Below are 12,170 nucleotides of genomic sequence, written 5' to 3' on the forward strand. Positions count from 1 at the left end.
GTGGATTTTCGTCATAACTGTGGCTTATAGGATGAGTCTTGAGACGCCACTTGCAAAACATCAAGGAAACCTGAGTCTCCTACAATGCTAATGGGTCTACAATCCTTTGCAATCCATTTTGCTATTGTGTTGGTGAAATTATCTGAGGTTGATTTTATTAATGGCCTGCGAACATTCAGCGTGGTCTGGCGCAAACCACTTGCTGAACCTGACGGCCCAGCAAGCGCATGTTTGGCGTTGACATGGTACCTCGAGCTTGAACAGCTCCGGTGAAATTGAAACTCCTTGTTACAAATCTTGCAAATAACCTTGTACTTGTTAACTGTACCATCATCATTCTTTTTATATTTGAATCCGTCAATAGTCCCACTTTGCTCACCTTGCATGCGTTAAAAAAATCGACGTAATTAACAACAAACAACTAATTAACGTCGTTAACGCGCTATTTTTGACAGCCCTAATATATATATATATATATATGCACCCAGAATAATATTACTTTAATTGCCCTTAAGATGAGATAGTTTCCAAATTCAAGAATGCACTTTATTTTTTACAGTTTCAGGATGCTTTTACTTTCAACTCTGACTCACAATGGCTCAAGTCCAGGTCTCATGTCAACAGCTCTGCCATTTACACAGAAAACAATTTGAGTTCCATAACTCTTATCTGAATATTGACGGAAATCACTGACTACAGCCATCCACTGAATAAAAGCATGGTGAACATAATTTCCCCTCGTGATAGTCAGAGTTGTTAGCCTGCCTTCAGTACAAGTTGTGTGAAGAGTCTCTGCCATGATTGCAGGACATCTGTCAAAAAAATCATTTTGGGGTGTCCAAAGCCTTCTACATGTTCAACATCAACAAAAAAGCATCAGTCACCACTTTGTATCAGCCAGTGCCATCACTACTGTGGTGCCTTTTTTTTTTCTTTCTCAAAGAGCTAGAGAGGCTTTTTATTGTAAACACATGCTTGACAAGAAGAGCCCAGAAGCTTCAGATTAAGTGGATTCGGGTAGGAGATTTATACCTGCACTTTATGGCATTTGCAAATGACTACCTCGGCAGTGGCAGAGTAATTCCATCCTGCCATATTTGTCTTTAGAAACGGTAACAAATTACAGTCTCGCACTCTTCTCAACCATTTTCCAGCTTCTTTCTCTTCTTTTAGCACGGCCCTTTTTCCCCCACTTTGGGGCCGCCGGGATAAGTCGCTGACGGCAAGATTGCGGGGGCCATCCATTAACGGAGTGCGGAGGGTGACAGGAAGACATGTTTCATTCTGCCTCGTACTGCATGATGTGGTTCCCCCTTTTCCCTCTCTGTCTTTTCTACCCACTCTGTTGTCCTCCCCTCTCTGAAATCCCTCAGCTTTCAGCCTTCCATCACTTTTCTTCTTCCTTCCCTCCCTCCGTCCCTCCCTTCCTCCCTTTTGACTTTCTCCCCCACTTTCTATAGGGGTGCCTGTCAGCATAACTCAACCTGTCAGCTCAAGGGACAGTACAGGGGTAATTGGGATAGAAGTGTGTGTGTGTTCGTGTGTGTGTGTGTGTGTGTGTGTGTGTGTGTGTGTGTGTGTGCGCGCTTACATGGCAGACATCACTGCCGCTCTCTTTTCCACTAACTACTAATGAGGTGTGACTTGTGTCTGGGAAAGAGAGTTGGACAGACGATCATACCCTCACTCCCCCGACTCACACCTCCCAGTGACCCTCTCGTCTCTCTCCTCCCCCTCTTCCTTCCCAGTCAATAGATCCTGGACATTCATCAGTCGCCCAGACAACGAGTGAGGCCTGACCCAGAGCACAGTGAGCAAGGCATCAACGCGGCCTCAGTCCTAAACAAACAATGTAACAAATGTAACGTAAAACTTACAGTAACTTGGCAACAACTGTCCAGCCAGTTACTGTGAATTCTTTTTACAGTAAAGTTACCACACTTCCATTTACAGTATTTTATGTATTCATTGTAAAATACAAAGCAATTAAACACAACAGAATATAAAGTACAGTAGTTTACTGTACTATTTACAGGACCATAGTGGCTATATTGTTTTTTTTACAGTAATGCTTTGACTACTGTGATTTCAACTGTAATACTTAGACTACTGTGATTTTGTCATGTCAACAAGGTTATAATGTAAACTTTACAGCATTCTACTGTAAAAAATAATATACACAATAGAATGCCTATATTGTCATAAGTGCAGTACCTGTGCAAAGAGATTGAAGCAACCCCTTTACAGTGTCAATACAAAATATTAAAATATAAAGATAGTTAGTGCAGATTAAAAAGAGAGAGGGGGGGACCTGGTGCACAGTCTTGAGAGCATCTATATACATATATATAAAAAGTAGTTTTGCATACATATCATGAAAGAATATAGTTTGTGTATCAAATATTGCAAAGTAATGAGATTAAGTGATTAGGTATAATAAATAAATATTGCACTATAAAGAGTTTTCATATCAATGTTCTTTATAATTCCTCCAAATAACACGATTAATTCCACACTCTTTGCCAAGTACAAATCTCTACTTCATCAATTTTGGGGCGTCTCATTCAATTGTATAGCATTTGGAGAGAAAAATTGAAGTGTTTTTGAAAAAGTATTGAGTAAAGGTTGACATATTCCAGTCTGTGATTATCATCAACATCCATTCCTTTAGTTTTAGTCTCAATAATTCCTAATTTCTGCTTTTCTAACTCAAACATTAGGTATAATTTCCTATAAATGAGGTTCTTTGACCATAAATTCCCAAAAATAACTGTGAAAATAAAGTTAATAAGTTAGTGTTACGTCTAAAAAAGGCAACAAAAGTGACAAACATTGAAATAAAGTGGAAAAAAGGGACAAAATCATAAGAAAAGCATCAACAAAAGTGTTGACTTTCAATTTTGATGGAAGACAACACGAGGGATAAAGGCTACACTTTAGGAAGGACATTCAAGTGTGCTCCATTCTTGGGAAATATTGCATGGGAGTTGCAGTTCACGTTGTAGTGTCGGCATCAAAAGGAGTTAAGTCATCAGTTGACTTTTTCCAGTGGATGGTAGCTGACGTGTAACGGCTAAAATAAAATAGAATTCATGTTCGAGCCCTAAGGAAGTTGAGTTGTCAGGTTTTTTGTATATGGCGTTGAATGTTGAACTGTTGTTGGGAAAGGGCAGAAAGCAGTTACATGGTCAGCTGAAATGATGAAAGCACCTGAAATGTTGCTCAATGTCTAAGTCAAGTGTCAAACTCAAGGCCCGCGGGCCAACTCCGGCCACTCACAAGTTTTACACCGGCCCGCGTGTCAGTTTGGGTTCACAATAGATTTTGGCTAGATGTGCGCCAAACCACTAAGACAGGAAAGCTAAACTGTAATTACACCCATAACAGAGTTTGGCAGATGTGCCGACTTTGAGACTCCAAAATTCCCACAACACCAGCGAGCTCGACCAATAAGAAATCTGTTCTGGATTATTTTTTATAAAATATTGATCGGCCAATATATCGGATTTTTCTGTGTCGGCCTTGAAATTCCTTTATCAGTCGAGCTCTATACTCCACACAGGATTTTCTAATTTGAAGCCCTGTGTTTTCAGTCTTTCCTGGACATACAGTATGTGAATCAGAGCCTGACGTGCTCACATACCACCTTAACACCTCTGTCCCAGCAATGAGCATTTAGCCGGTGCACCCCCCAGTTGCCTGACCTGTCAGCCACTTTAACAAACCACTTGCTTGCTGTGGTGGCTTGTATCACCGCAGCGCGGCCGGCGGTCTCATCCCTCAACTCCAAAAATGCCTGTATACAATATCTCCTCTCATTAAGTCAGCTGTAATGTATCCCTCAGGCAGGAGTGGCACGTAATGTGAAGCCGTCTCATTAGCGCTGTCACGTCACTTTCATTTAGCAGCTATCCGACAGCATTACCCGCCTCTTTGAGTGTTCTGCCCCCCCCCGGCATGTCCAATGACTTATTCCTGCTTAGCGCTTTGCATTTCCTTAACTTTCACTCATTGCGCGTGTATTATTAAAACATATTCCCCGCAGGGCTCTGCCAATTTAATCTTTTGTTAAGCGTGTGAGGTAGAGTTGTGATATAATAAAGCTCATTAGTTGGAAATAAGGGTTGAAGAAGACGAGGGGATTTTTTAGAGGCTAACTGCCTTGCTTTGGCCCTGAAGGAAATTACTAATCAATGACCAGCCTGCAACTATAATTGCTAAAATAGCTTGCACAGACATTCCCAGGAAAGATTATGGGAACGTTGCCGTCCCTTTGTTCCTTTCAACTCAAAACGGATGCTGACTTAAATAAATGACTACAAGCACGTCATTGTCAGGTGTGACTATAGCCTTTGAATGAAGCTAGTTTAAAAATATACAACGCTTTCAGCTCTAAAATTCTTTTAACGCTCCCATGACATGGTGCACTTTGGTTGCTTTATATAGATCTTAGTGGCCCCCCAATACTGTATCTGAAGTCTCTTTTGTATAGACCTTAGGGGTCCCCTAATACTGTATCTGAAGTCTCTTTATATAGACCTTAGGGGTCCCCTAATACTGTATCTGAAGGCTCTTTTATGTAGACCTTAGTGGTCCCTAATACTGTATCTGAAGTCTCTTTTATATAGACCTTTGTGGTCCCTAATACTGTATCTGAAGTCTCTTTTATATAGACCTTAGTGGTCCCTAATACTGTATCTGAAGTCTCTTTATATAGACCTTAGTGGTCCCTAATACTGTATCTGAAGTCTCTTTATATAGACCTTAGTGGTCCCCTAATACTGTATCTGAAGTCTCTTTTATATAGACCTTAGTGGTCCCTAATACTGTATCTGAAGTCTCTTTTATATAGACCTTAGTCACTTCATAAAGCGACATTTTCACGGCATGGGACATTTAAGAGATTGTAATAAGGAAATGTTCACATTGAGCTATTCGTGTTGTCAAACAAAGCAGTGTTAATTCATTTACAACTGAAGTATTTGCTAAAAAGGTTTACTGTAATGGAATGCCACACTAGTTTAAGCTAAGTTTAGAAACTGTCAAATTGAATAAAAACAAATCACTATTGAGCTAAACTGATTAGAAGAGGACTATTGCACCCTCATAAAGCAAAAACAACCCCCAGGCAGGAATGGGAATATGAGCATTTGCTTGGGTGCAGTTTAGTTCCATTCATGTAGACATTCACTAGTGTTTCTGACAACAGCTGAAAAAAACAACTTCAAGAAAACGGCTGTCTGTTCAGAAGTTTTTGTTGAAGAGAAAGGCACGAGCAGGAGAGAGAAACCAGATGAGAGGGAAATTGGCCCCTGAGTGGCGGGTTAGGAGGCGTCCAACCAACGCAAAGAGGACATTTGAGATGAAAATGGTCAACCCGGGTGGTGATGGTGGTCTGGTTATTGATTTTTCCTCACGGGCGCCCGTCAAGAAGACAAACTAAGGGGGAATCCTAAAGGAGATTGTTCCTGCTGAACACACGTCAGTGGGCCCTTAAGGGATTATTTTAACTCCAAAGGCCAAAGGAACTTTATCAGGATGCATAGTATCCTGATCCATGAATTAACTGGTCTTTAAAAATATTTCCTTTAGTTCTTCCACTACAGTCCAATTGTGAGCAACAACACAACACACGTGGATCTTTATTGGTATAATGGTAAATGTTAGCACTTCAGTCCTTCACTTTAGTCTGCATCGTTGCAGAAAGTAAAAGACAAAGTTCAATGTTTTCAGTTTTCAGTCCCTCCGGGCTTTGGCAGCCTTTTTTTTTTAGATTGTTGCGGCCCAAAATGCCTGATGCAGGAGCTTTTGTAAAAAAAACAGAAAAGAAAAAGAAAAAGGAAGCCATATAAGTTGTATTTTAGTTGCAATGAAGTGCAGGAGAAAAATAACTTTTGATACTGTTTTGGTATACTTCTTTGAAAATAAAAAGGAAACTTTTGGGGAGAATAAAACTGCTCTGGGCTGAGAGTAATAGCAGTAACCTTACCAAAAAGGCTCAAGATGCTGCAAATGTTGGTCTAATATGAAAATGGCTGGCGGATTTAAGATGAAAAAAATGATAATTTATTGATTGAATCAAATTTGAACATATGCCATTGGCTTATTAATCTTGGCATTGTTAGTTCATTTCCTATCCTGGGCTGGGATAAAGTTGTTATTGGACTTTAACTTATCGTTGCACTTACAATAACGAGCGTCCTCATTTTAGGTCATAGTGTTGTCCCATCTGTCTGTGTGTGTTTATGGTTGTGTTTGTGTGTGTGTCAGTCTGCTGCAGAGAGCCGACAGGAAACAGCAGATGCTTTCAGGGAATTTAGAGTGGAAAAACGTCACAGCGTACAATTACTTAATTAATTAAAATGTATACAGGTTGGCGGGACGGTCTTTCGCTGTACGTTTTGATGGTAAATGTGAGACGTTCGAGTCACACACGTCTCGTCTTCAGAACAGAAACAAGGATATGAACTTTGCGACGTGCGTATCCGACGCCAACCCGTTCTCACTCTCGCTTGGTCATTGGCTCTCAGAGTCACATGCTGATACACAGTCTGGCACATGGGCCTGCTGGGATTGGTTGAAGTCGCGGGAAACTCCGGTTATTGGTAAAGTTGCGGTGATTGGTCTAAATTGCGAGTCGCATCAAAGTCACAGTGATTGGTGGAATTTGCGTGAAGTCGCTACTAAAGGGACTGTGTATTGCATCTCATTAGTAATGAGCTGTAATAATCAGGTTTCTGCCATTTATTAAGTACATTTCTAATGTGTCTGTAGGTAGCTATTGTAACGATGTGTGTGATTATTCCATTATTATTATTAAGATAAGAGAGCAAAGAAATAATGAATAATGCTGGGAAGGGCCTTTTTTCCCTTCTAGATAGATAGATAATTTACATACTTATATACAAAAAAAATGCGAAATGATGGTGTTACAACAGCAAAATCAGTCACACAGCACAGAATTTAAATATAAAGGAAATACTAGGATACAATATACTGTACGTACATACACTATACTTGAAATAATATTAATGGAAAGAAAATAAAAGAATATATATGGGATGGGAATATAAAACTGTGCAACTGCTTAAATAGTATGCTAAAATGTGAATAAACCAATTGTGTAGGTTGGACTTAGGGCAGTATTCTGATGTCTCAGAGTCCAATTATAATAAATGAATTTATATAATAATTTCCGCACAGTCCCTAAATTTACCCTGACACATCACCTCAGATTAGTTAGTGTGCATGTGTCTTTTGCGATCATCTGTCTTCCAAAAACATAAGTAATATGGGTGCATTTGTAATATTTGAAGTACAGGTCTCATGGACACTTTCCAAATATCCCAAGTATATTAAAACTCCTGCACTGCGATTAACAGTAAATACCTGTAATCTGCACCATTCTGCAGATAGTGCTGCAATATTATTATTATCTCCCAGAATGCATTGCCACTTACAGTATGAGCCTGTATAAGATTAAAACAGTAAGATACTGTAAGATTGTAGCTGTACATTTACATTAAAGGGTTTACAGTGCACTTTTCCAGCTAATTTTAATCTTTCAGCTGTCCTTCCTTCCACCTTCTAGCCTTCTTCTTTCTGATTCCACTTTCCATCCCTCTTCTTCCCCCTCCCTCTTCTGTCCACCCGTCCCCTCACTCTGTCCAAACCACAGACAAATGAAACGAGCCCTCCCATAATGGTGATAACATAAGCCTGTGGCAGTGCTCTATTAGCCTGGCTGCTTATTTGTTAACAGACTGGATTAATGTGCTGTATTTGGTATGGGAGGCCACCTGCTCAGGCAGGGAAGGGTATTCAGGGGCTCACTGGTCCGCTCACTAATCTGCCTCAAGGATGATTGCAGGTTTCTGTGGCATGATAAGTCAGCTAACCCGCTATCCTTCCCTATTCTCCCTCCCTCTCCCTCTCTCTCTCTCCCCCTCTCTCCCTCTCTCTCTCTAGGAATATCAGTAAATGGTTAATTTCCTCACTTGAGAAACTCTTGACCCCTAAGGTAACTTGAGTCTTCTGGTCTAGCGGGCCAACCATGGATAGAAGAGGGGGAAAAAAAATTGAGAGCATAGTATCGCAATATGTTCAGTGGCACACTGTATCGATACAAAGACGCCAAGACGATACTACGCCCCACCAAGCATGGGATATGGGTGTTCCATTCTTTCACAATACATGGGCACCGATTGGATTTGTATTGGGATTTGACAGTATTATATGTATATTGCAATTATGTTATCCTTTTGTAAAAAAAATTAAAAGTAATACACTTCCAGAGACAATTTATCATGAGAGATTACTAAAAACTAACTTTTTTCGAAGTAATATGCACGTCACATGTCAATCAGTCAGCGTAAGGTTTATTTCATTTGTAAAGAAGTAACGTATCACTATATATTTCCAGCATGTTCAAATTCGATCGCAGGAGCCAAAATCCAAGTCCAAGACAAGTGCAAGACCAGGACTAGTCGAGTCCAAGTCAAGACCGAGTCCAAAGAGGTTCGAGTCCAAGACAAGGCCGAGTCCAAAAAGGTTTGAGTCCGAGTCAAGACCGAGTCCAGGACAGAAAAAAGGTCTTATGCATGACAGTATCGAGACAATACTTTTGGGTTTCACTTTCCCTCCAATATTATTATCAACATAATAAAGACACCTGGACTCAGTCGAGACTAAAAGACCAAAAGCCATATTGGGCAAGGCCAGTGGCAGAGACCGAGACAAGTCCGAGACCATATAAAATGGTCTCAAGTCCGGACTCGAGTCCAAGACCGGACTCAAGTACTACAGCCCTGCCAAAATCGTGATCGTGATTAAAATTTGATTAATTGTGCAGCCCGATAATATTGCCAATTCCCAAACAAATTTGCAATTAACTAAACTACCAAACCCAACTGGCATGCAGTGAACCCCTCAGGGCCTGATGCATCTCTGGGTCTGGGGTCACTCGCTGGCTTTTGTTGAGTCTTATATAGGTGGCAATCTCTTGAAAATGAAAGAAGCACAACTTCTTTCATTCTGTTAGAGAAACTGGAAATTTTGAATTCATCATTTCCTGTGGATCATATTTTTTTTTCCTTCAGAAAACCCAGACAGGCTGTTTGAGAAGATCAAGTATTAAAGTGCCATTACTATGAAAAAAAAAAAACCCTTTTTCTGGGATTATAGTTATTTTGTGTCACTGGTGCTTCCACGCACACAAACTTGGAAAAACAACTACCCTTGCTGTTTTGAGTGAGTTCCGGTTTCTGGATGTCCTCTGTCTTCAGTCTCCAGGTGAGCTGTTCAACATCTGCACGGCTTTCTGCGTCAATAGCCAAGACGAGGTGGCTAACCGTAGCATGCTAGCTCGTTCTCAATGGCAAAACACTGCTACAACACACACTAGTTGACCATAATCTCTAAAAGAACTACTTCCTGTCCCTGTTCTGCAGGTATTCCACAAGTGGCCCTAGTCTAGAAGAAGTCACCCAGCTAATCCTGCCTTGGACTGACCAAAGCTGGAGAAAGAGTTATCTAGCTGATGGGATCTTACCGAGCTACTGAGCATGTGCAGCTCCCAACAAAGATAGTATAGAAGTGAGATGTCTCACTCTGGAGCTAAAACAGAAAACACACAGGGTGAAAACAGGATCTGCAGAAATGTGCAGTTCATTTTTTTTAAATGAAACCATGGAAACAAGTTCCGGTACAACCTCAAAACATAATTATGAACATGAAAATAAGCAGAATATGGTTTTCCTGTTGTATTCAAATCAGAGAAAGAGAGGCCAAAGCAGCTATTTATTACAGATTAGGTTAGACTTTAGGACAGATAAGAAACTCACCCAAAGCACACAATAGAACAACACTGCGTAGCTGACTGTTTGGCTGACTGTTTTGTCAATAGATTGACAATTTTCAAATGAATTTGAATGAACAGCACACTGTGTTCTGTAAGCGAGCGGACTTTAAACGAGATGAATGACCTGCGATTCAAAGAACTCACATCTCTCCACAACATTAGAACACATTTATGTGTCTGGCAGAACGATAAAGAATGAGTCAACGCTGTGTTACGTTGACTTCCATTCTACACAGCTGCAGGGTAACACGTTTAAGTGCAGTGTTAGGGCTGAGTTTGTAGTAATGAAATGTTCCATGGTGTCCATGACAACCTTGTGAAAATGTAGTTTGTGTTCATCTACAGTATCATACAGCATGTTAAAGTACGGCAGCCGACTCGAATGACAGAGGACCCTGGGGGTTCACAGTCTGCAGGAGGTGCTGATGGGTTGATGTTCTGGCCCCTTTGCAATACACACATGCACACACACACACACACACACACAAATATAGGGGCGATGTCACGCGCTGTCAAGCACCCCAGGGCAGTGCTGCATGTACCATGTCAGGGAAGAGAAATGATCTGTGAATCCTGTGGGAGCAGTCAACTAATGTGCACTGAGCCCTGTGTCCCTGTACAACCTGGATAAGTGACACAAAAGGTCCCCTCCTCTCTTGTTCTTTGTAGACAGTCTGATTTCCCAATGAAGTCAGAGATATCAGGCTTTTTGTGTGCGTTTGTGTGTGTGTGTGTAGATGATCTCTTAAAAATGATTGTAATGTTAAAGGCCCAATGACTTGGAGGTTTTTGGATTCATTTATATAGGCCTTAATGTCCCCTAATACTGTGTCTGAAGTCTCTTTTATATAGACCTTAGTGGTCCCTAATACTGTATCTGAAGTCTCTTTTATATAGACCTTAGTGGTCCCCTAATACTGTATCTGAAGTCTCTTTTACATAGACCTTAGTGGTCCCCTAATACTGTACCTGAAGTCTCTTTTACATAGACCTTAGTGGTCCCCGAATACTGTATCTGCAGCCTTTAAAACCACTTATGGCGAATTATTGCCATATGATCCCCCCCTCACATATGCCCGGGTGCTCTGTTCTATATCATTAGTAGTGATGTATACATGTTACAGGTTTTCTTTGTCTTGTTTGTCTAACTTTTGTTTAAAAATACCATGTGATGTGATTTCCTGCTGCAACCTAATTTCCCCATGGGGAAAATAACCATAACCAAAAAACATATTACAATATCCAAAATCTAAGACGATATCTAGTCTCATATCTCCACATTGATATAATATCAATATATTGCCCAACTCTAGTTAAAAGTGAAACATGCTGCTTGAAAATAATAAATCATTCAAAGCCCTATCATCATACCCTCAGTGGTTTCCTATCAAAGTATGTTTTTCTGTTATGTGGGGGATCCAAACTGGGTTATGTCAGAACAAAATAACTCTCTGATCGTAGATTTTCTTTGTCATACCCTACAGTGTATAATACTAGGGCCGACCAGCTCTTCCCTGCAGTACAAAATCAATGACGCTTCTTTAGTTCCACGTCTTCTCTATTGAGCGTCAACTGGTGAGGATGTTGACATTTAGCCACGTTGAGTCCTGCCTCAGTCTTCTAGTCAACAACTCCTGGAGCTGAGACCTGCGGCTGATTTGGGAGGCCTCCTTTTTCCTGTGAGACGTCGAGGGACCCAGAGTTTCAAAAATGATTTTCGAGTGGTAAATCTGCTACTACTTTTATCAATGTCAGGCGTAAAAACAGTAATTAGGGAACGTTAGCGAAGGTATTTTACCCTTAGTGCACAAAAATGGTTCTGTAGAGATGGCTTTTCTCAAAAACATCTTTCACGTTTAACAATCAACTAGTTATTCTCTCTAAATATGAAGTGAAGCCTTTTTTTTACCCACATTCATTTGTGACCAAAGAGAAGCTGCAAGCAGGAGGCGGCAGCAAGAGGTTCAGAGAAATAGAAAGCATCGCAGAAAGAAAGAGAGACGGGCATGATGAAAGGGAGGGAGCTGTAGATGGGCGCCACCGCTCTACGCAGTGGGTTGACAAAGCGCCCCGCCCGGGGCTACAGCCGTCATAAAAGCAGTAATAGAGTGAACACACATTTTCATTAGCTATTGATTCATTTCCAATTCTCCATTAATTTCGGGGGGCCATCACCGCACAGTGGCCTTTCTCCTCCCCAGGCTACGTTCCTCAGCTCCGCCTGACATAACCGTGGTAATTACTGCGCTCCCGCCCCGCAAGCTGTTCACAGCCTCATACAGCGGTAAAAATTGAATGAGTATTCCAGAGT

The sequence above is a fragment of the Etheostoma cragini genome, chromosome 22, assembly GCF_013103735.1.
Source record: "Etheostoma cragini isolate CJK2018 chromosome 22, CSU_Ecrag_1.0, whole genome shotgun sequence".
NCBI classification, from domain to species: domain Eukaryota; kingdom Metazoa; phylum Chordata; class Actinopteri; order Perciformes; family Percidae; genus Etheostoma; species Etheostoma cragini.